Source organism: Solanum dulcamara, chromosome 6 (assembly GCF_947179165.1).
Source record: "Solanum dulcamara chromosome 6, daSolDulc1.2, whole genome shotgun sequence".
Lineage (NCBI taxonomy): Eukaryota > Viridiplantae > Streptophyta > Magnoliopsida > Solanales > Solanaceae > Solanum > Solanum dulcamara.
In genome coordinates, this window is record NC_077242.1 from 22,909,561 (window position 1) to 22,934,800 (window position 25,240).

The window sequence follows — 25,240 nt, forward strand, 5'->3', positions numbered from 1 at the left end:
TGAACTACTTTTCTTGAACCTTCTATATGTTAAGGAAATAATGAATATACGTGCTTCTAGTCGTAAGGACTATGTGAAGACAAGTGCTCCTGAGTCCTTAAGTGGTTAGCATTCTTTAGTACATATCTAGGGTCCCCAATATTCTAATTGATATAGCCCCTAATGGCATTTAGAGGGCACTTAAGATGACTACACTACTACTCTAGTCCTCAGACGATAGCTTGATCTTCTTATACTGTTGAGTCTCTGATAATGATTTAAATTGCATATGGTTACTCACTACTCCACTCATGTATATTGTAACACTTTTTTCATCGAGTTCTGGGCCAGGTATGTGATCATGCATAGTTCACTGCATTATCCACTAACTCCCTCACTAAAGAGTTGGGTATGCCATATGAAGACATGATAATACAATGACATGATTGACTCACCGAGTCCCTTACTAGAGGGCCGGGTATGTATGTATATCTATGATGATGTGGTGTGATAAGGTGATGATAGCATCAGGCCCTATGATGATCCTACGGATATATGATTCATCGAGTCCCTAAAAGGGTTGGCTCTACTATATAATATGAGCATGCATGCTTTTATGATTCACAAGGTACATATACAGTGGTTCCTTAAGTAACATACTTACCTCCCGAGCCTCTATTTCAGAAATGCTCTTATTTATGATATGTTATTCTTTATATACTCAGTACACATATCGTACTAACCCCCCTTTCCTCGAGAGAGGGGGAGGGGGGCTACATTTCATGCCCGCAGGTACAGATACACACTTTGGGGATCCGCCAGCGTAGGAGTCCCACTCAGTAGTTCAAAGGCCCTCCATTGTGTTGGAGCCTAGATTTTGGTACTTTTCTTGATGTATATATTTATTTGTTCATGGGTATGGTGGGGGCCTGTCCCACCTTATGTTACTTTTCTTATTTTTAGAGATCTATGAACATATTTGTAGGTTGTATATGTATGTGTGTATAGTTTTGCCTATATGACTTGTGTTTTGGGACCTTCCTTTTGTCGTGGTAGCCTTGTCGGCTCATGCGTGTGTTCATTATGGAACCACCCTACATGTTATGATAGCCTCATCGGCTTATATGTTATGCTGTCTATTGATATGTTATAACTCAAACAGGAGGCAAGTTTACTTATAGGTAGTAGGGGTATACACGAGTGTCCAGTTTGCACCCTTCATGGCCCGCAGGGTTGGGTCATGACACATAGACACTCTACTAAGTGCATCGACAACCACATTAGCTTTACCCGGATGATAGTGCACACTCATATCATAGTCCTTAAGGAGTTTTAGCCACCTCCTTTGCCTTAGATTAAGGTCCTTTTGGTGAACACATATTGAAGACTTTTATGATCGGTATACACATCCACATGCACCCTATAGAGGTAATGCCACCAAATCTTCAAAGCAAAAATAACGGATGCCAATTCAAGGTCATGGGTAGGGTAGTTACGCTCATGCACCTTTAATTGACTAGAAGAATAAGCTATGACCTTGCATTTTTGCATTAAGACACAACCTAAACCAATCTTTGAAGCATCACAATAAACCTCAAACCCTTCTAATCCTTCTGGTAGAGTCAAAATAAGAGCAGAGGTAGGTCAATCTTTCAAGGTCTGGAAAATCTTCTCACACTCATCCATCCATATGAATTTGGATTTCTTTTGAGTCAATTTTGTCATAGGAGATGAAATGGAAGAAAATCCTTTGACGAACCTTCTATAGTATCCGGCTAGACCCAAGAAGCTGCTAATGTCCGAAGGAGACAATAGTCTAGGCTAATTCTTTACTGCCTCCATTTTCTTAGAATCAACCTTGATCCCATCACCGAACACTACGTGACCAAGATATTCCACTTCCTTCAACCAAAATTCACACTTAATATATTTTGCAAATAATTTCCTATCCCTCAACGTTTGAAGCACAACTCTCAAGTGATTCCTATGTTCGTCAATGAAGACCACCATAAAAGTATCAAGGTAAGGTTTGAAAACCCTATTCATCAAGTCCATGAACACCACCAACGCATTTGTCAATCCAAAACTCATCACCACAAACTTGAAGTGACCATACCTTATTTGAAAAGACGTTTTGGGAATGTCACACTCCCTCACCCATAGTTGATGGTAGCTGGACCGAAGGTCGATCTTGGAGAAGTGACTTAATCCTTGCAATTGATCAAACAAGACATCTATTCTAGGGATTGGGTACTTTTTGTTAATAGTCATATTATTTAATTGCTGTTAGTCTATGCATATTCGAAGCGACCTATCCTTGTTTCTCACAAATAATGCGGGAGCACCTATGGGAAAATACTTGGTCTTATGAACCCCTTTTCTAACAAATCCTTTAATTATTACTTCAATTCTTTCAATTCCACCAGGGCTATCCTGTAAGAAGGAATAGAGATATGTTGGGTATCGAGAAGGAGATTGATACCAAAATCAACATCCCTTTCAGGGGGTATACCGGGAAGGTCATTGGGAAAGAAATTGGAGAACTCATTGACTAAAGGAATTGGCTCAAGAGGAGGACATTCAGAGTCGACATCCCTCACCCTCACAATATGGTAAACTTACCCTTCACCAATGAATCACGACCCTCCTATTCAATAATAGACTCATTTGAAAATTGGAACTTGACTCGATGAGTCCTATAATCTATAGAAGCATAAGATACATATAACCAATCCATCCAAAAAATGATAACGAAATTACCATGACAAGCTCATTGATATCACAAGGAATAACTTTATGCAAGATAGATATGGGACAACCCCTATAGACCTTTCTAGCAACAACCGACTCACCAATGGGGGTAGACACCAAATAAGACTCTAATAATATTTCGTGTGACACATTAAATCTATTAGCAAGAAATGGAGTAACAAATGATAAATTTTCACCCGAATATAATAATGCATACACATCAAAAGAAAATACCTTTAACATACCGGTAACAATATTGGGTGCATCCTCAATCTCTTATCTTCCATGCAAGGCATAAAAGTGGTTGGTGCATTGGCCACCTCCTTGGGCTTGTCAACTATGAGAAATTTGGCCTTGAGACCTACCACCACCACCTCTACAATCCCTAGCATGGTGGCTCGGCTTGCCCTACTTGAAGCATGCATTAGAGCCAGCTAAGAATTCCCTTTTGTGAGTTCTTCCACACCTTTTGCAAGCGGGGAAAGTTTGAGCACCAATATTCTCCCTTGGAGCCAGTGGGTTAGCACCCTTGTCCTTGTTGAACCGTGGAAAAGGAGTATTGGTGAAAACTTGTCCCATAAATCATTGCCCACCTAGGCCTTTGCCATTGTTACCATAATCGGACATTTGAGGGTTAAACCCTCCACCATCCACTCTAGCCTTTTTGAACCCCCTTGATCTCTCTTTTATCTTATATTCTGCAATTTGTTTTGCGTAAGTCATTAACCAAGATATGTCCATCTCCTTGACCAACATGGCCATTTTGCACTCCTTGGACACAAAGCTTGAGGCACTTGAAATAAACTTGCTCATCCTAGCTCTTAGGTCAGAGACTATGAAGGGAGCATACTTTGATAACTTAGTGAATTTAAGAGCATACTCCCTCACGCTCATACTACCTTGACGGAGGTTGATGAACTATTGGATTTTGGCCTCCCTTAGCTCCAATGGGAAGAAGCAGTCTAGGAAGGCACCTTTGAACTCTTCCCATCCTATCGACCCCATTTCTTCATCCCTCTCAACAACCTATTATTTGTACCACACTTGAGCCATACCTTTGTGTTGATAGGCCACTAGCTCAGCCTTCTTATTCGGTGGCACACCCATGATAGCCACAATCTGATACACCTCATTGATGAACTCTATAGGGTCCTCCTCTAGTTTAGAACCATCGAACTTGGGCAAATTTATCCTTTGGAAATCCCAAATCCTAGAATCCAAAATTTTCATTTGGGGAGAAGGAACACCTTGATTCCCTTGGTTGTCTACGACATGAGCCAACAACGTAATGATATTGTGAAACTCGGCATGGGTTATCCTTTCCTTATGGTATGGGGCATTGGGAACTGGAGGAGCTTGGTCCTCATTGTCAACCCTTGCTCTTGGAGGTGCTCTTCCGAGAGTCATTATCTAAAGAATACAAAATATGTCATTAGTTAGAGGAAAGCTTAGGATACTCTAAGGCACGACATGAATTTGAAAGAAGTGAAAACTTTACTAAACGTCCATAGTCTCCTATTCATAGATATGTCGCATTTCTCAACCATGAACAAGATCCTATTTGATGCGGTATGTTGGACTCTGAGGATTATTCAAAACCTCAGGCTCAGATACCAAGTTTGTCACGACCAAAGCCTAGGGCCTAGATGTGACATGGTGAATAACGAATCCAAAAGTACCTCAAACAAGCCTCTTAACATTCTTTTAGACTTTCATAGGTAATGATACTAAATAAACAAGCAAAAAAAATCTTGAACTTACATTTGTCCAACAATACCTAACTTTTAGATTTAATGAGGCTAAGACAAGTTCTAGCTCACCCTCAATCATAATAGAAAGAAATGTCATAGTAAGTGTCTAAAGATATCAACATATCATAAGCTAGAAAGATAAATGAGTATTATTCTTGGAACATGGAAACTCACGAAAAATAGTATTTAAGTAAAATCTCAACTAGCCACATGGAGGAGAAAAAGAAGGAGCAACGGTCCCTACATGATGATATCATGTAGGCAAAAGAGTTTGTGTTAATACTTTGAATGTACTAAATATGTAGGTGCATGAACATTGAGGAAACATTAAAACATTTATGTAATATTAAACATAATACAATGTATGCATAATCAATCATATAAATATCCTTTAAACATTCATTTTGTGGAAAAATGACCATAACCGACATTTTAGACAATGCGAGCTATTACATAAAATCCAATATACCCCCCTACGATGGCCGGGGAGACTACTTGCTAGGTAGAACTCCGTCAGCTTCATTCATTTCTTTAACTTTAACTTTAAGGGCTATTTGTGGATCCATTAGCCTAAGCCTACAAGGGATACTATGTTGGTACATAGTTAATGAGATAAGGGATTGCTACTAGGATTCTCTTACCGAATCCCACCTCAATTCCTCAGTCAGTGCTAAGTCAATCCTATAGAATAGTTTAATACTTTAAAATAATCATAGAATATAGCTTGAGAATTCAAACATCACATTTGGTAGAATAGCTGATTAAAATCTTTAGTGATTCAAATATGGAAGAATTGTCCTTATAGCATAAAGAATCCATCATTCATAGTATTTCATCATTCTTTTATTTTATAAGACTTCCTTTTTATCATAGACATTGCTTTCATAAATATTTATTTGGAATAAAAGCTTTTAAGTCAATCTTCATTAAAAATATAGTAAAACTAGGTGGGTTTAAATCACTTCAAATTTCAAACATTTATGTAAATTAAATTATGTATAAATACTTTAAAATTTATCATAAAAAATCATGCTTTAAATAACCCACCATGAATTTCTAGCACCTTTAAAGAGATAAATAGAGAAAATACTTGCAAACCATCAATTCCTATATATAAAATAATTTTGCATCAAAATAGACCAACAATCATTAGTTTAACCATGAATCATGATATTAAGTAGAAATAAGAATTATCCATAAGAAAATCTTACTTGAAATCAAGCAATTTAGTTAAAAGTGTTTTAGACTATATAGGTGGAAGAACTCATGGATAAAAATCCACATACCTTAGAGTAAAACTTAAAGAAAATAAACATAATTTATCATATAATAAAAATATTTTAGGCATGAGAATGGAAGAAATACTCTCACTGAAGCCTTACATACCTGGAATTCGAAGCGTTAGTCAGAATTAGATGACTTAATGAACACTCTTGAATCGTAGACTTTTCTCCTTGCCGGAGCATTTTGTGTACTATTCGGAGTATATGAATCACTAGAATAGTATTTGACACTACTAAGAACTAAAACTATATTTTGAGAATGAGTAAGAAGTGTATAGAGAGAAGAGTTATTTGAAAAATCTTGATGAACAAAATGATGAAATAAGGTGGGTATTTATAGGTGTGAAGAAGGGACCTAACAATAATTAAAATAATTATAAAGAAAAAATTGAAAATTTAATAGAGAATTGTGATGCCATGGGTGATATCAAATGGAGGACTATTGATGTAATGGGTGATGTCAAATGGAACTAGATCTTCTATGGTTGGTGAGATGAATCTTCTTTTTATGAAATACCCTTTTTCGGAGCAATGTTTGAACATGATAACTTCCTAATTAGGATTTGATGTCTTAAAATAAATTGTAGCTCTATAAGTCTTATTTCATGGTGTTCAAGAATAAACTGATTTGGATCAACCTACAGTGATATATGATTTTTCTCCTACAATTATTCCATTTCTTCACAGCATCAGGTCTTGAAAAAATTAATTTATTTAACCTACTTAGCCTTCGAATCTTAAGTTATGGTCTTCATGAAAGTTGTTGGTAATGATTTTAGGGTTATTCAGAAATTTGAGAGGGTAGTTTGATGTGTCAAATCGAGAAATCAAGGAGATTCTAGCAAAATCTGTAAATGCCAACAAAACTGATTGGGCGAGAAAGCTTGATGACGCTCTATGGGCATATTGAATAGCTTTCAAAACACCCATTGGTATGTCCCCATATCAGTTAGTTTTTGAAAAGGCTTGTCATTTTCTTGTGGAGATGGAACATAAGGCATTTTGGGCTTTGAAAAAGTTAAATTTAAATTTGAGTGAAGCTACGCATATGAGGCTGGATCAAATCAATGAAATTGATGAGTTTCATTTTCGTGTATATAAGAGTGCTACTCTTTACAAAGAGAGGATGAAACTACACCGTGATAGACATATTGAGCAGTGCTAATTCAGTAGTTGGGACAAAGTGTTGCTGTTCAATTCAAGGTTAAAGTTGTTCCCAGAAAAGCTAAGGTCAAAGTTGTTTGGACCTTTCACCATTATACAAGTATTTTCTCAAGGAGTAGTGGAACTTAAAGCTCAAGATGGTCATAGGATCAAAGTGAATGGACAACGAGTGAAGTGGTACTTGGGATCTCCTAATGAAGTTAAAGTGGTTGAAGAATGCCAATTTGATGAAGTCTGAGAAGTCAAGGGACCTACGTTGGTCCGCGATGTTAAATCAAGCGCTACTTGGGAGGCAACCCAAGGATTGTACTAGCATTAGATAGGTTAAATTCTATTATTTCATGTTTTATAGTGTCACAGTGTGTTTAGTGAATACAGGGTCTCAGAGGAGGAGAAAAACATAAAACAAATTTTCATAAGCTTTCTACTACGGGCACCTATACGGACTGTATAGGGCACCACGCCCCATAGTGGAGTGGCGTGATGAACAATCTCCAGGATCTTCAGAATTACGGGAGGGATTATGCTCTGTGCTGAAGTTCACAGACTATTTTTCCTTCTGTGAATTCCAGGTAAGCCCCTCAATCTTTTTTGGCAGGTTCATCAATACGATAGGCTTTACGGCCCATGGCGCTCTTCACGGATCGTCTTGCCCTCCATGCAGCCCTGGTAAGTCCACTTCTATTTTGTTAACTCTCGCATCATACCATATGAATATGGTCTTTGGTACTCGTCACGAGTATCCACCATGTATCGTGAATCCCAATTGGCTAAATTAAAAGTAGTCGACCTAGTTTTGACCCGAGTCCAAATTAAGTAGGGATTATGATTATAACCTATTTTTGCCATAAAATTCAAGAATTTCCTACTACGCAGCACCACAACGACCACCTTCCTTATTACTTCGGACAAAAACCATCCAACTCCCATGATTTCAACTTGCATTTGGTGTTTGGAAATTGTGTGCCCTTCTACTTAGAATAACAAAATCATGTAAGTATTCTTTTCACATTCTTGTGTTGTTGCGGTGCTTTTTCTATGACTATGAGGCACATTGTGAATTAATTGAATGGGATAGGTTTGAATTTTTGTGTTTCGATATGATTATTAAAAAAAAGTTCATTGTGGAAGTTGATTTCGACTTTTGTGCTTACATGATATCAGAGTCAACTACATAATGATATTAGTTTACCAATGTACCTACACTTGTGTTTTGTAATGTCTAAATGGTATGAATTTGTTTCAAAATATGTCAAATTTGGTTGTTAATGGAAGAATCGCGAAAACGAGAATGATGACCTTCATCATAGACCATATTGCACTTTACGATTTGTGGTGGAGGACCTTTGTCCGTGAATTTCATTATCGACCATGAATTTCATCACGGACCATGGTTCTCTTCCGTAGCTCCTACACTTAGCAATTTTCCATGCCCTTTCTGAGACAGCCACTGGAAGGAAATACAAAAGTATTCACAGTCTGTGGTTAGCATAATGGTCTATGATGGTCCCCCTAGCAATTTTCCATGCCCTACCTGAGACATAGCCAATGGAAGGTAATATGGAATCTTTCACAGTCCATGGTTAGCATAACGATTTGTGATGGTTCCCCCATACTGTCACACCTTTTTTTCCTAAAAGTCTTAAAAATGCAACAATATTTTATTTTCTATTTCCACTTGTGATCACCCTATGATATATTGTATTGTCATTCTTATATGAATCACGGGTAAGTATGAATACCCATGTTAATTCATCGTATCGTTTTGTTCAATTACTCACTAGTTGGAGGTTTTGCAGGTACCATTAATGACCACGCACCAAGAATGCTTCTCGATACCAATCTATGACTCCCCGCCTGAAGAATCAGAGCATGAGTCAGCACATGATTCAGTGCATCGGTCAGAAAGTGATGAATCAAATAGGTCGGAGGTCTAAGTGGCTACCCATATCTCTTATCATGCTCCCCACATGACTAGGTCCAAAGAAGCTACTGAGGATGAGGCCACTTACTCCTAGTCTGAAGAGAAGGCAACCAACCCAACCAATAAGACAAGAGGGGACGATGCAAAATCTGGACAGGTGAGTAGTGATACTAGTGAGGAGAGTGTTGCAGGTGCTGGGAATGAAGGCCTGGACTCTATAGAGAAGTTTGCTCATGCAAAAGAGAGTGACCCAGTCGCCCGATGACATGTCATCACTTTTTTATGAAATAGGTCATTGGTTCCAGGCAAACATGATATCTTTAATGGCCTAACCAAATGGTCTAAGTGCTTGTGTAAATAAGACATTGTGCCAGAGGTTCGAGTGATACCTGACAACCTCTCTGCCATACCTGAGCTCAAACACCTATTCTACAAGCATCAATCTAGGTGGGTGGCTAAAGACTTGGGATATTATGAGGAAAATCTAGTCCGAGAATTTTATTCAGCCTATGCCGCCTCAATGTTCAATCATATGGCTGAAAGGATCTCCAAAAAGAGAAAAAGAGCATTAACATTAAAGCAACCACCACTGAATGAAGTCACAGTTCGGGGCATAATAGTGGATATCACGGAGACTATAATCAATAGGTTCTTATATGGCCCAGAATTCTAGACTGATGTTCGAACCGACCTTTATGAGCACCGCCACCATGAGGTTAGTGATGAGATGAAGATAGGTGATCCTAAAGTACGCTAGATGCTTATGGAATTAATCGGAAAGCATATTGCCACTGAGGGAGTAAATGTACCATGGGTCACAAATGTGAGACAATAGATTACTAATGCATCTGTCACATTTCCAACTACCATCTCTGGCCAACTACCAGTGATAGCACCTTTTATCCCACACAGACATCTCTAGTCTCTTACATTATGGCTCAGTTTGGACTACACAACGGGTGACAAATTATGGTCAAAATTTAGGATTGAGCATTTAATAAACAGGCTGGAATCCCATTCCCCTGTTTGATCACTGTGATATGCTAGGCCAAGGGGACAGTGGTAAACTGTTAGTTTGACAGGCGCATCCCCTCATCTAATTCCACAAATACAACACTCATAAAGGATTTGGACAACCCACTATACAAATCCAAACTGATTCGAGCTATAGGGCTAGTCACTATGCCTATAGGCCCACCTCCTCCTACTTTTAATTTGGAGGGTGGGATGTCATACCCTCTGAAGGAGAAGGCCACTAAGCAGCTCTAGGGCAACACCGGGCCTACCCCATCTACACCTGAAGTTTTAGATATAATGATAATTGTCCCTTATGCACTCCTTGAGCATATGGAGCAGGACCAGAGGTAGATATGGGTGTTGGTTGATCAAGTGATTGAGTGACTACCTAGGGTAGTCCAAACACAGATTCAGGAGTAGGCCACTCAAATTCATACCAAACTCAAGCAAGAAGTGACACTGATATAGATCCGCATTGATGGCCTTGAGGTGCACATCACTACTTAGAGTGGTCGTCTAGATGATGTAGAGACTGAGTCCTTCAAGGAATAGCTAGCTATAGTTTCTGTCGGCACCGCTAGCACTTATTTCGGTAAGTGCTACAAATACTTTGCTATTGTTTTTATTGGCACTGCATGCACCTGTAGTGCTAGAAAGAGTTTGGGGCTCCATTTTGGCACCAAAACCTGATAAAAAGTGTAAGGGAAAAAAGTGGTGACATGAAGATGATTCCCCAAATAATGCAGAAAGGGCCAGGCAAACATAGAGAAAAGAGGAAAAAAGGGCTCGATGAGCATCCAGGAGAGAATTTCAGGAGCAATAAGAGATCAAGAAGCAGCTGATTGCAGCTGCGAAGGCTAGAACATCATCTAGTGGTGCTATTATTTCTGGCGCTCTAGCCTAGACTATCAGTGAAGAGTCTCGTAGTGCACTTACTCCTGATCTAGGCGATGACCCTTCGGAAGTGCCTACACCACCACCAACTGACTCTTAGGTCATTACAGATATAATCACTTTCCTTTATATCTATTATTGAGTCTGTTGATGTGTACGTGAGGATACTACATACTTTTTATGATAGGGGGTGGGGCATCTCTGATGCTTGAAGTTTTTTTTCCATGTTTCTTTTCTCCCAAGCGTATATCTAGTAGAACTGGCATGTTTAGGATTGTTGTTGTGTAAATACAATAGTATGTAGATGGATATAATGGCCTGTGAAAGAAATGAGTTAATTGAACTAAAATGACTCCCAACTAAAATTTTTGTGAAACACTTTGTGATTGATCTGGTTTTTGAAAACTGACCTATTAGGATCTGTGTAGGACATATTTCATATTCACATGTCAATCAAATTCTTGCTAGGATATGATTGGGTTGATTAGTGCTTAATAGTATAACATATATGCCATGTGCATGAGAGCTTAACTACTTAGTTCAAACAATGCACCTGTAAGCTAGAATTTGCCTGATTTGTCTTACTAAAATGATGGAATAACCTTATTAGGACATAATCATAGGCCATTGTTGATAATGAGACACTTAGCCTAAATTTAATCAACCAAATGAAATTGTACCCTTTGAACCAAAAGTTTGAGCTTTAAATAGACATTTACTTTGATTAGTCAAAATTCACCTTCTATTGTTGTTTGTGAATCCAACTTTTAGCTCTGGTCCCTCCAAGGTGATTATGTACTCAACTCAGGCCTAAAATCTTAAGTTGAGGGTGACTACCATAAGAAAAGTAGAAGAGTTAGGGTATGAAAAGAATGGCGGGGAGAGAAGAAAAAAAAAGCATAAGTTGTGGCTGGATGTAAAAAAAAGAAACTAAGTACAAAAGCTATGCAAAAATGAGTCCTAAAGAAAAATAAAAAGAAAAAGAATGAAATGGAGTGAACAAAACCAGAAACCACACTCGAGAAGGAAGAATGAGGAAATAAGGGAACAAAAATTGGAGGGTTGAAAACAAGTAGCTAAGCCAAAGTAGAGTTTGGAGGGGAAAAATAGTCAGTTTTATCCTAAATGTATCCTACCCAAGCCCGAGCCCACTTACAAGCCTAAAAATTACTTTTGTGATCCTGAAAAGGTTATTCAAACGTTGAAGTGTTGAAAATAATGGCAAGCATATGGTCTTTACTTTTGCATTATTTGAATTTCTTTTGAGAGTGAGAGAGTTTTGTTCCATTCTCTTATTATTCTTTATACACTGTGAGAGAGATTTATTTGTAGTGAAGGCACTATGATTATATTGTTGGGTTGCTCTATTGCTTGGTACACTATCAGTTGTATTTGTTTGGTTGATTGTGAGTAGTGCTGTGTCGTAAATAGATCCTTATGAGTTAGTTGGACTGCCAGTGTATTGTATAGTTGGAAAGGAGTCATGGTTAATAAGATGGGATGCTATATATCTGTACTATAGTCTTTTGTATTTGCGTGTCATGTTGTTTTGTTTTTTGTCATTGCTTGAGGACAAGGAATGGTTCTAAGTTGCGAGTGTTGATGTGTCTCCTATTTACGATATTTTTGATGCTCAAAATGGTAAATTAGTGTGTGTTGCAAGCATGCTTTTGTATATATGATGTGTATTTTGTTTATGTTGCAAAAAAACTAAGTCGCACACAGGTTTTTGACAATCCTGTGGATATGAGTACTATTTGGCTGAAGTCTATGGAATACGATCCCCACCATGGACCGTAGTGACCTATACACACCGTGGTGGCTGGCGTAGTATTGATGATGAGAAAGCTGCTGCTAAATTTTAGTAAAGTATACCTTCCTGGAACACACCACGGACCGTAATGCCTGACACGGGCTGTGGTGGCTGCCATGATGCTGAGGTTGTGAAGAGGCGAATGCTGAAAATTATGCAAGTGTAACTCCACAGCACCCATTATGGGCCGTAGAGCCCACCACAAACCGTAGTGGCTGCTCGTAGAGATTGATGGAAGAAAAATGGAAATTGTAAAAGGATACCATCACGGAAGGAAATACGGAACGTAGTAAGAACCATGAGGCATGAAGGGTGGCCGTGAACAGATGAAGGCTACACAGCAGGGGACAATTCAACCACCATGGAAGAGTGATCGTGAAGGATGCCAACTTCAATTTTCCTAGTTGGTTTAGGATTTGGTTTTGTGTTTTTATAAATATCCAAATTTATTTTATTTTTAGGGTTCAGTATTTTTACTAATTTTTGAGTACTTTGTGAACATTGTGAATCTATATTTAGTTACTTTTGGAGATTGATTCTTGATAAATCTTTTTGGTTTTCATCCGTTATTTGTGATTTGTCTGATTGATTCAAGAATGACTTCTTCGTCTGTGTAGGTATTAATTCATGAATTCTTCATAAATTCTTGTTCTTTTACTTACAAGTATGAGTAGCTAAACCCATATCTAGGGTTGTGGGAACCATGATGGCTTAACTAACATAGGAAAAAGTAGGATTGAGATTCATGAATTATTTTTGCACATATTGTGATTTCTTCATTCAAAAGTCTTTCTTAGTGAATGCACGCATTAAAAATTTGCTTGTATTCATTTCTTTTCTGAGATGGAGGCAGTGATTAGGAAAAGGATTTCACAATAGAAATTTGAAGAGTCTGTCTTCGAAAGAAGGAATAAACTTCATCTAAGTTACTTGAGACTGGGAGGAGATACTACTCTGTGATCTAGGGCGAGGGTTAGTAAAGTATACATTCTAAGACCAGGAAAAGATGAATGAAATATGTCTAAGAAGGACCGGAAGGTGAATTAGATATTACCTAACTCGCTAGATTTTACATGCGATACAATGAACGATATCATAAATACGATTAGCCTATTAACTTACAAGTCATGGGGAACACAATCCTAGTCTTGTCTTCATATTTTTAAAATTTTAATCTTATTTACTTGTCTTTGCATTTTTACTTGTTCTAAACCAAAACCTCCACTTTTACTATATGCAAGTTTATTTTTGGGAAATAGTAATTACAACAGAATAGAGATAACTAATAGAACTTGTTTCAACCTATTCCTTATGGGTTTGACCCCGACTCTTAGTTGGGTAAAGTATACTGCTAACGATCATCTATATTTGAGAGGTGTAATAGTCTGATTTGGTTGAGTTGCATATCATTAAGTCTATTTTCAAAGTATTTGTTATTTTTGAACTTGCATGCCTATTGAGTTGAGTTGTTTTAAGAGTGAGTCCCTTGAATTGAGTTGCATGATGTTAAGTATTTTTTATCGTATTTCGTATTAACTATTTTACATACTCGTACATTCCATGAACTGATGTTGTTTGGTTTGCATCATTTTAGGATGCAGATATAGATGATAAAGGTCCTCAACAGGCGCATCATTAAAGGTCAGATTCTGTTAAGCTTTTGGGTGAGACCTCCTTACATTCGGAGGATTTCATTTTATTTATTTCATTTGTCATCTTTTTCGATAGTTAGTTGAGGTAGCCTTGGACTTGTCTTGGAACCTTTCTAGTATTGTGATAGAGGCTTCATAGACAAAGTCAGATTTGAGTTGAATGGTTCTTTCTGAGTCTGTTTTCACTTTGAGTATTTTTAAATTTATTATTTATCTATTATGAATGATATTGATTTTCCCACTTGAGTCTTGTTAACCTTAAGTCGAGTCTTCCACTGAGAGATTGAATGAGTGATCAAATCAAGTAGTTCACTCAGGGCCAACAATGATCTCCGAGTGTTGGCCACGCCTAAGGTACCCTCTCGAGGCATGGCAAACTTGGTATCAATGCAAAGACTTCAAGAATCATAGGGTGTCTATGAAGCCGTGTCTAGTAGAGTCTTTCTTATGGGTGTGTCCTGCACCACACTTTTAATCAAAAGGCTAAAGCATATTAGGAATTATTTCACTTCTTCATATTTTGAGTTCGTGTGATAGAGTTTAACTCTATAAGAGTTCCTTCCTAATTTATCTGTATATATAGTTATAGATAATGCCTACAAAATTTACTGCCAATTAGAGGAACTCCTCCAGCATCAAGATCCCACAGTTCAAAATGCCCAAATAATAGTGGGTGAGAATTAGGGACCAATCTTTACGGTCTACTGAGGTTCCCCATATGCATAATACACAACCCTCCCCTACTTTTGAGCCCGAATTTAGGGGAGAAATTGCTATGCTCACTCAGTTACTGTCTGCCTAGTCTGATCACTAGAGTTGTCCAGCCTTCAGTTCTTAGTCTCAAGAGCCATCAATTTCTGGTAGGATTAGGGATTCTTGAGGATAAACCCACTAGTCTTTATGGGATCTAAGGTTGATGAGGACCCCAAAAGATTCATTAAGGAGATTTGGAAGATCCTGAAGGCCATGCATGCTACTCGGGTTGAGGGAGTTGACATTATCTCTTATTAACTCAAGGATGTGGCAAACGTTTGGTACAACCAATGAGAAGATAGTCGTGGGGAAGATGATGAGCCTGCTGTTTAGGATAATTTTAAGGGTGCATTTTTTAATCACTTCTTTCCCAGAGAATTGAGGGAAGCTAAAGTTTAAGAGTTTGTGAATCTAAAGCAAGTGGGAATGATAGTGAAGGAGTATAGTCTTAAATTCATTCAGCTATCCAGATATGATCTAAACATGGTCCCAGATGTAAGAGGTAAAATGAGAAAGTTTGTTTCTGGTTTAAGTAGAAAAATGAAGAGAGAGTTCAAGGCATCACTTTTGATCTCTAAAATGGACCTTTCCAAACTTATGGCATATTCCTGTTAGGTAGAAGAAGATAAGAAGAAAGATAGAGAGGAGTATTTGAGCAAAAAGTCTAAGTCAACAGAACATGAGCCTAATCATGAGAAGTAAGGTAAGGGTGACATGTCCTACTTCCATAGGAAATCTTTAGGATATGAACCATCATCAACGAGTACGCCCAACTACATGTATGATAAAAAATTGTAGGGTCACCAAAATTTCAAGGCTTAGGGTTCCCAATCCTAAGGAAGTGTGGCTCAAGGTTCCCAACAGAAGACACCTTGTGAAAGATGTGGTAAGCTTCACTTTGGAGAATGTCAGGTGGGACATTTGTAGAGGGACTAACCGACATGGAGACAGAGTGATATGGGAAACAAGGCCCAATCTTCTTATGAAGCTCCATAAGCTAGACCAACCTAGAGAGGTACCACTTCTGGGACAGTCGAAGGTGCAAACTATCTAGATAGTCTCCAAGATCGGGAGAACTCGTCAGATGTTATCACTTATATGCTTTGATCTTTTCTCATGATATGTACTCCTTTCTTGATTTGAGTGCCACCTTATTTTTTGTGAACCCTTATGTGCCTATTAAGCTTGAGATCCTTCTCGAGAGTCTTCTTGAACCCTTTAGTATTTCTACTCATATAGGTGAATTAATTTTTGCTAAGAGAGTCTATAGAGATAACACATTTTCCATCTATCATTGGGATACTATGGCTGATATGCTCGACTTAGATATGGTTGACTTTGATGTCATTATAACATGGCCTGGCTTTATACTTACTATGCCACTATTAATTGTAGAACTCAAGTTATCAAGTTTTAGTTCCCAAATGAGCTTGTCTTTGAATGAAAGGGTAATCCAGCATGTCTAAAGGACATTAGTTAATTTCAAAAGGGCGTGTCTACCACATAGTCTATGTCAAAGATGTAACTGGTGAGACTCCACACTTTTGTCTATCCCAGTAGTTAATGAATTTCCTGAGGTCTTTCTCGATGATTTGCCTGGAGTCCCTCCCGATAAGGAGATAGACTTTGGGATTGATGTTCTTCTTAATACGCAACCTATTTCTATTCCGTCCTATAGAATGGCTCTCATGGTGTTAAAAGAGTAGTTTAAAGACTTGTTAGGTAAGGGATTCATTAGGACAAGTGGTTTACTTTGGGACACTCCTATCCTTTTTATGCAAAAGAAATATGGTTCCCTTAGAATGTGCATTAACTACCATCAATTGAATAATATAGAATAAGTAACATCTATAAAGAATCAATGACCTTTTCGACCAACTTCAGAGTGCCACTTTCTTCTCAAAGATAAAACTCAAATCAGGCTATCATCAGTTGAAGGTGAAGAAAGTGATGTCCCAAAGACAGCCTTTAAAATCTATTATGGTCACTTTGAGTTACTTGTTATTTACTTAGGTTTGACTAAATCTCCTACATATTTTAGGAAGCTCATGAATCGGTTATTTAAGACATATCTGGACATGTTTATGATTGTGTTTATTGATGATATATTAATATACTTCAGAAATGAGGAAGAAAATGCCAGCTATGTCCAAATTGACCTTCAAACTCTCGAGTATAGGAAGTTGTATTCCAAGTTTTTAATGTGTGAATTTTGTCTTCCATCTGTGACATTCTTAGGCCATATTATATCTGGATTAGGTATTCAGGTTAATGCTCTGAAAATAGAAGCGGTAAAGAACTGGCCCAGGCTAATATCCCCCATTGACAAAAGGAGTTTTTTGGGTTTAATTAGTTAATATAGGAGATTACTTGAAGGATTCTCATGTATATCATCTCTACTGACTTTACTAACATAGAAGAAGACTAAATTTCAATGGTATGATGGTTGTGAGAAAAGTTTTCAAGAGCTGCAAATAAGGTTGACTATTATTCCATTGTTGTCCCTATCCGAGGGAACTAATGGTTTCTTTATCTATAGTGATGCATCCAGAGTTGGATTGGGCTATATATTGATGCAGAAGGGCAAGGTTATTGCATATGCTTCCATGAAGCTTAAGATCTATGAGAGGAACTACCTGAATTACAACCTTGAGCTTGCAGCCATAGTATTTTCTCTCAAGATTTGGCATCATTATCTTTACGGTGTGCATGTTAATGTGTTTACTCATTACATGAGCTTACAATATGTGCTTAGTACAAAAGAGCTGAAGCTCTGTAATGACCCTCTAGGTCATTTTTCTAATACTGCTTCCATTTCATTGTTTAGAGCATCCTTATAGTAACCCCAAGTCATTCATGACCTACTGGTGCTGGTAGCTCGGTTGCTTGGTCATTTATTTGAGTTTTAGACTTGTTTTCCTGTTTTGCAGCTTTTATAACTTAAAAAATTGACTTCGATCATAACTAAGGGAAAATGACCTCAAAATAGAGTTCTAACGATTCCATCAGCTCTAAAATTTCCAAATTAGGCTAATAGCATGATCGTGATGAGTATCGAGAAAATTTGTATGAGGTTGGAGCCATTTGAAGCTTTTGCCTTTAAAATTTGGCTTATGGTTATCTTTGGTCAATATTCTTTGAAAAAGCACTCAAATGAAAATTATGAATATGCGGTTAGGTCTGAAATATCGAGTTTTGTCTAGAACGACCCTTCGTTCTCTTCCCAAGGGTTCCAGTCTAATTTCAATGATCATTGTGGAATTTGATTCAAAATAACCCTTGGGTGTAGGATCCACTTTCAGTCGTAATAACCTCGTACAGAAATTATAACTGTACCATTGAGTTCAGAACATCAAATTTAGTGGGGTAGCGTATCTCTTTTATACGTATGAGATTCCAATGAATTTTGAGCATCGTGTCAAAGTATTTAAATTTGGTGAATATCAGCTTTTCAACAGATATCTGATGCAACCAAATTTGCTCTTTGTGATTGTAGGCCCTCAGTCGCATTTGCGGAGGCTCAGAAAATTTATCTCCGCATTCGCGAGGCCTGGGTTGCATTCGCGTAAGTGAATCTCTTTTACCTCTGCTTTGGTGGGCCTCTGACCGCGTTCGTGAAGGACAAAATTCCTCACCTTCGCTTTCGAGAGACACTTAGGCCGCGTTCGTGAAGGCCAAAACCTTGATCTTTTAATAAAAGACGAAGGATGAATTCCATATTATTTTCCAACTTCAAACATTGATTTCTCCTCTATTTCTCAACCAAATTTGGTGATTCACGATCTAAACTCAAGGGAATTTCATGGGAAATTCATTGGTGAGCTTGAAGACCTGTTTAGAGCTTTGTGTGAGGTAAATTCTTAATTTAGTTGTCGCTTTTAGTCCTTTTTGAGATGAAATTGTGTTAAATTTTGAAGGATTGTGACTTGATCATTTTAGCCCCCTTTTTAGTGATTTTTGAGGCTAACTTGTGAGTTTTTTTGTAAAGAAAATCATAGCATACTTGGTTTAGGCGGTGGGAATTTCATTTTTGATAAATTGCGGGTTATATATTGTGCCATATTCATTCTTTTAGCTTGAATTGTGGGAATTTCATTGCATGATCGATTAGTATTATTTTCCAATGCTAGATTCTATTTTAATTTGATCCATGATCTTGGGGTGCTGTTTTGAACTAGTTTTGGGGTCAATTAGAATTTTAGATGCTGGTACTACATTTCTTGTTCTAAACCCTAATATTGGTCTAATTCCGAAAATTATAAAATTAGCATCTAAATGACCGTCAATATGTTATTATTCTATTTTTGACATTGCAACAACATTTTAAGGCTATTTGAAAAAGTAAAGCCCTAGCTCCGTAATTTAGAGCGTGCATATTCAGCCTACAGGTAGGGTACGACTTTCCCTAATTTAGATTGAGCTGGGGTGCATGAAAGCATATTGAGATTGTTAGAATTTGGGTTGGGTAGCTTATTTATATATCTTAGGTGTTCGAAATCATATTTCATGCTTTCATTTGGGTTTTAAGGTAATTGGAAGTACGTGATCATTTTCGTTATTTATTAGTCTTGTAAGAAGAGTTGAATGCATATGGTGTTGGTTTGTGGAGAATGTTGGCCTTAGTTTTGGTTGTACACTTGCTTTAGTTGCCTGGCGTAGTTTCAGTAGGCTTACATCTTTGTAGAGTGGTGTAGTAGGCTAGTGCCTGGTAGTTGGGCCTTAGCTAGGCAGTAACCTTTCTCTTATGAATACCCTTACCCATACCTTGATATGATTATGACTTTTGAGAACTATCGACGATACTAGACCTTGTGGTCATTCCGTTTTGGCTCCGGTTCATTTTTTTGGCATTATATCGGTTGATTCACTAAGAGGAGATTTTTTGTAAGTATTGTCATCAGTTGAAAAAGAGAATGATTGGCACCCTTGAATAAATTATCTATGAGGATTCGGGTCTCTAGTCCTGACCTCCATACTGATATTTCATCGAGGAGCATCTAGGTAGCCAATCCCAGCCTTTGTTGACCTGCTATTATGGTGAGCATCCAAGTACCCAATCCCGGCCTTGATCGTACCGTTGAATTCTAGCAAACATCTAGGTTCCAGGACCAACCTTGACCACAATGGCATCTTGGGCGAGCATCAGAGTAGCTAGTCCAGGCCTCGACCCCTAGAACATTCATAGATACCTTATTCTTAAGGATTTTGGTTCAGAAAAGTCATGGCCCTTGAGTTCTTGGCATCGCAAATTCTTGACTCCTAGCTTTGGTAGTATAGATTTTTTGTGTACCCGATAGGCTTATGGGAGTTCGTCTATGTTTTTATTTAAACTTGCGCACGAGTGTCTCCACTGGGCTTATGGGGCCCCATTTAGGTATAGTTAGTTGTAGTCTCTTAGATAGTACCCTTTCCTCTTTAGATGCCTACTATGATTACTATTTAGGCTTATTCTTTACTGTCATATTATTTTTACCTTTCCTTCTCAGATGGCCTATAATGCCTATTGGGTACCTTTTATCTTGGTACTTATAGTACACAGTGCATCTATTTTTATGATGTAGGACCGAGCACCAGCTATCGCCGCGGATAGATCGAGTCTGTTGTAGTCAGCTTCGGAGACTAGGGTGAGCACTTAGCATTTTAGGATCATTTCTGTCTCCTTCAGTATATATGACCCATCTTTTTCCTTTTTGAGACTAGACAGTTGTTGATATATTTTGGATCCACTTTTGGGACTTGTACTTGTATTTTACTTTGTGGTAGCTCTTTACTTGTGACCTCTAGGTTTATGGAGGGATCTTTAGTTGTATCTATCAGGTGTTGGTTGCTTCTACTTATCTATTCTGCTTTTTTAGAATATTCCACTCTTTTTTAGTTTCTTCCCTCAAACCCATTACTTGTCATTCCAGGTTTACGGGTTGGCTTACCTACTGGTGGGTTAGAGTAGGTGCCATTATGACCTGAGAAAATAGGTCGTGACAAGTTGGTATCAAACCCTCAGCTTTGTTGGTATCACTTATATAGAGGTAATGATTGTAGAGTCCCGCAGATGGGTTTGGAGATATCTGTAACTTTTCTTCATGAGGTTATAGGTTATCATTAGGAACATTCTCTATGTGTATCATTTCGTGCAGTTTTGTGTCTTATTGGTTTCCTAAAATCTCATTTGTTCTACGTTTTTTGCAGGATTGGTTAGTACGCACGGTATCACTGGTGGTGATGATCCACTAGGGAATGACTAGCCCAAAATCCTGCCCCATGGCATAGGCAGGGGAGCAGCACTAGCACCCGATCCAGATATAGCTCCTAGGCATGTAGAAGAGAACCAGGAAGCCCTTATTCCTCTTCAACTGGAGGGGCCACTACCAGCAGCTCAGCCTCCAGCCGCACCAGCTATGACCCCTATGTTATAGGACGCCATTACTCAACTCTTCACGGATATCGGGGTTATACCACAGGCCCCAGCTCTAGAAGAAAGAATTCTAGCACCGCAGAATCCCCCAACACACCCAACAGTTGAGATTCAGCCACCTCCACAACTGTTGAATCGCTACCAATAGTTCTGAAGATGTTGGGGGTATTTTAGAGGCTATCACCCTCAAGTGTCTGACTACCTGCCAGGAGCAGCTCTACTCCTTGGTCCTGTAGAGTCCAAAGGCGTCGACTTTACCACTCACCAATTCCGTGGGTCAGCCAGGTAGTGGTAGTGTTCTTACTTACTGACCAGGCCAGCTAGGTCACTGCCGCTGTCATGGGCTTAGCTCTCAGAGGCCTTTCTGGCTCTTTACATCTTAGGAGTGTCAGGGACCGACTCTGAGATCAGTTTACTCGATTAGTGCAGGGTAAGATAACAGTCGCTGAGTACAAGGCAAATTTTACCTGCTATCCTGGCATATTATGATAGTTCTACCCACTGAGAAGGAGTGGGTATGGTGTTTTATTTGTGAATTGAGGTCATACCTGAGGTTGGGGATCGAGCACTTGTTTTCTGTGGGCTGCTCTTTTCTAGATGTGGTGGACCATGCTCACACCATGAAGATCATTCATTGCCAGGCCCATTGGGGCAGCGGGAAGAGAACCAAGCATTAGGGTAGCTACAGTGGGTCCTAGTCTAGGGGCCATGATAGTTATGATAAGCCATGTCAGCAGTTACATCATGATAGGTACTAGCATGTTCAGTCCACCCGACTAGTTCAAACCGCCCTACTAGCAGCTAAGGGTAGTAAGCCTATTTGGAGGGTCCCACCACAGGGCAGAGATGAGAGGATCAAGTCCGCTTCCTTCCTACCACAGATAAGTCATTACAAGCCACTCATCTTTAGGATGCTTTGAATATGGCTCTCTAGTGTACTAGGCTAGAGAGTGCCCTAGCTGGGCTAGAGCATTAACAACAGTAATTCTAGACAATGGCACTGGATTTAGCTCTTAGCGGATTATGACATTTCTCTCTTCTACCATTTGGGCAAGGCGAATGTAATAGCGGATGCCTTGAGCCAGAAGACGAGGAGTATGGGTAGTTTAGCTTACTTTCCTATAGTAGAGATACCCCTAGCCTTGGACATCTAGTCTTTGGATAATAGGATGTTTAGGTTGGACATCTCAGATTCTGGACCAATTTTTGCTTTTGTGGGAGCTCGGTCATCTTTATTGGATAAGATTCATGGCCGACAGTTTGAGGATGGATCATTGGTAGAGCTTTGAGAATTGGTATTGTAAGGCAAGGATGGACAAGCTTCTATAGATTCAGATGGTGTACTATGGTTTGATGGTCGCCTTTGCATTCCTAGAGTTGGAGACTTTATTTAGTTGATTCAATGCGAGGCCCACGATTCTAGGCACTATATTCATCCAGGTACCACAAAGATGTATCGGGATTTGCAACAACATTATAAGTGGTGTGGCATGAGGAGAGATATATATAAGTACATATATCACTATTTGAGTTACTAGTGGGTAAAAGCCGAGCATCAGCGGCCTGCTGGAGTATTTTTGAGATTACCCATTCCGAAATTGAAATAGAAGCGGATTACCATGGACTTCATGATGGTATTACCTTGGACTCCCAGAGGTAATGATGGTATTTGGGTTATTGTTGATTGATTTACCAAGTCAGCATGCTTTCTATCGGTGCGATCCACTTTTATTGCTAAGAGTCTAGCTCGAATCTACATTCAGGAGGTGGTCGGTTTTCATAGGGTACCATTGTCCATTATATCAGATAGGGGATCTCCGTTTAGTTCTAATTTTTGGAAAGCTTTTTAAAGAGAGTTGGGCACCCTGGTTAATCTTAGCATGACATTTCATCCACAGACCAAAGGCCAATCAAAACGTACTATTTAGGTTCTAGAGGATACGCTGCGAGCTTGTGTACTAGAGTTTGAGGGTTATTAGGAGAAGTACTTGCCTTTGGCAGAGTTTGCGTATAATAACAACTACCACTCTAGTATTTAGATGGCCCCATTCGAGGCTTTATATGGTAGGCATTGTCGCACTCCAGTTGGTTGGTTTGAGTGTTCAGAGCCTAGGGTTTGGGATATTCAGGATAGGTTGAGGATAATTTAGAATAGGCATTAGAGTTATACTGATCACAGGTGCGGACCCTTGCATTGCCATAAGTCCTATGTAATTCAGTATGATTTTGTTGAGTTGGATGATCGCTTGACTTTTGCTGAGGAGTCGGTTGCTATTTTAGCCATAGATGTTCGCCGGCTTTGTTCTAGGTCCATCCTTATGGTTAGGTTCTAGTGGCGCAACTGTCTGGTGAAGGAGTCTAATTGGGAGACTGAGCAGGAGATGGGGAGAAGTTCCCCAGCTTATTTGAGCCTCCAGGTATATCCTTGTCCTTACTTTTGCGGATGAAAGTTCTTTTAGTAGTGGATTTTGTAATGACCCTCCAGGTTATTTTCCAATACTGATTCCACTTAGATGTTTAGAGCATCCCTATAGCAACCCCAGGTCATTCATGACCTGTTGGCATTGGTAGCTCGGTCGACTAGTCATTTTTTTGTTTTAGACCCATTTTCCTATTTCAGAGCTTTTATAACTTGAAAAGTTGAATTTGTTCATAACTTCAGGAAATAGACCTCAGAACAAAATTTTGACAATTCCATTAGCTCCGAAATGGCTAAATTAGGTTAGTAGCATGGTCTTCATGAGTACTAAAGCAATAAATACGAGGTTGGGGCTATTTGGCATTTTTGCCTTCAAAATTTGGCCTATGGTTGACTTTGGTGATCATTTCTAGAAAACGCACTTGGATGAAAATTCTAACTGCGTGGTTAGCTTTGGATTTTTGAGTATGGTCGAGAACGACACTTTGCTTGCTTCTCAAGGCTTCTGGTCTAATCTTGAGGCTCATTATGGAATTTGGATCAAAATGGCTCTTAGGTGTGTACTCACTTTCAGTCGTAACGACCTCGTATGAAAATTTAGACTATGCGATTGAGTCGGGAACATCAAATTCGGTGGGTAGCATATCTCGTTTGCACGCATAAGATTTCAAATGAATTGTGTGCACCTCGTCGAAGTATTTGAACTTGGTGAATACCAGCTTTTCAGTTAATATCTAGTGCAGCCAAGTTTGCTCGCCGCGATCGCAAGCCATTGGCCACGTTCGCGAAGGCTCAGGAAATTGACCTCCACGTTCATGGTCCTAGGCCGCGTTCGTGGAGATGTGTCTCTTTTTTCTCCATGTTCGTGGACCTCTGGCTGTATTTGCGAAGGCCAAATTTCTTGACTTCCGTATTCCTAGGTCACTCAGGCCTCGTTCGCAAAGGTCATAACCTTGGTCTTTTTATAAAAGACCAAGGACGAACTCAACATTAATTACAAACTTCAAACATTGATTTCTCCTCCATTTATCAACCAAATTTGGTTATTCAAAGATCTAAACTCAAGGGAATTTCATGGGGAATTCATTGGTGAGCTCGTAAACCTATTTAGGAGTTTCATATGAGGCAAATTGTTAATTTAGCTGCTACTTTTAGTCATTTTTGAGATAAAATTGTGTAGAATTTTCGAGGATTGTAACTTGATCATTTTAGCTTCATTTTTAGTGATTCTTGAGTCTAACTTGTGAGTTTTTTCATAAGGAACATCATAGAATACTTGGTTTGGACTGTGGGGATTTTTGTTTTGGTAAATTGAGGGTTATAGATGCTGCCATATTCATTCTTTTAGCTTAAATTATGGGAATGTCATTGCATGATCGATTCATGTTGTTTTTCAACCCCAATTATATTTTAATTTGATCCTTGATC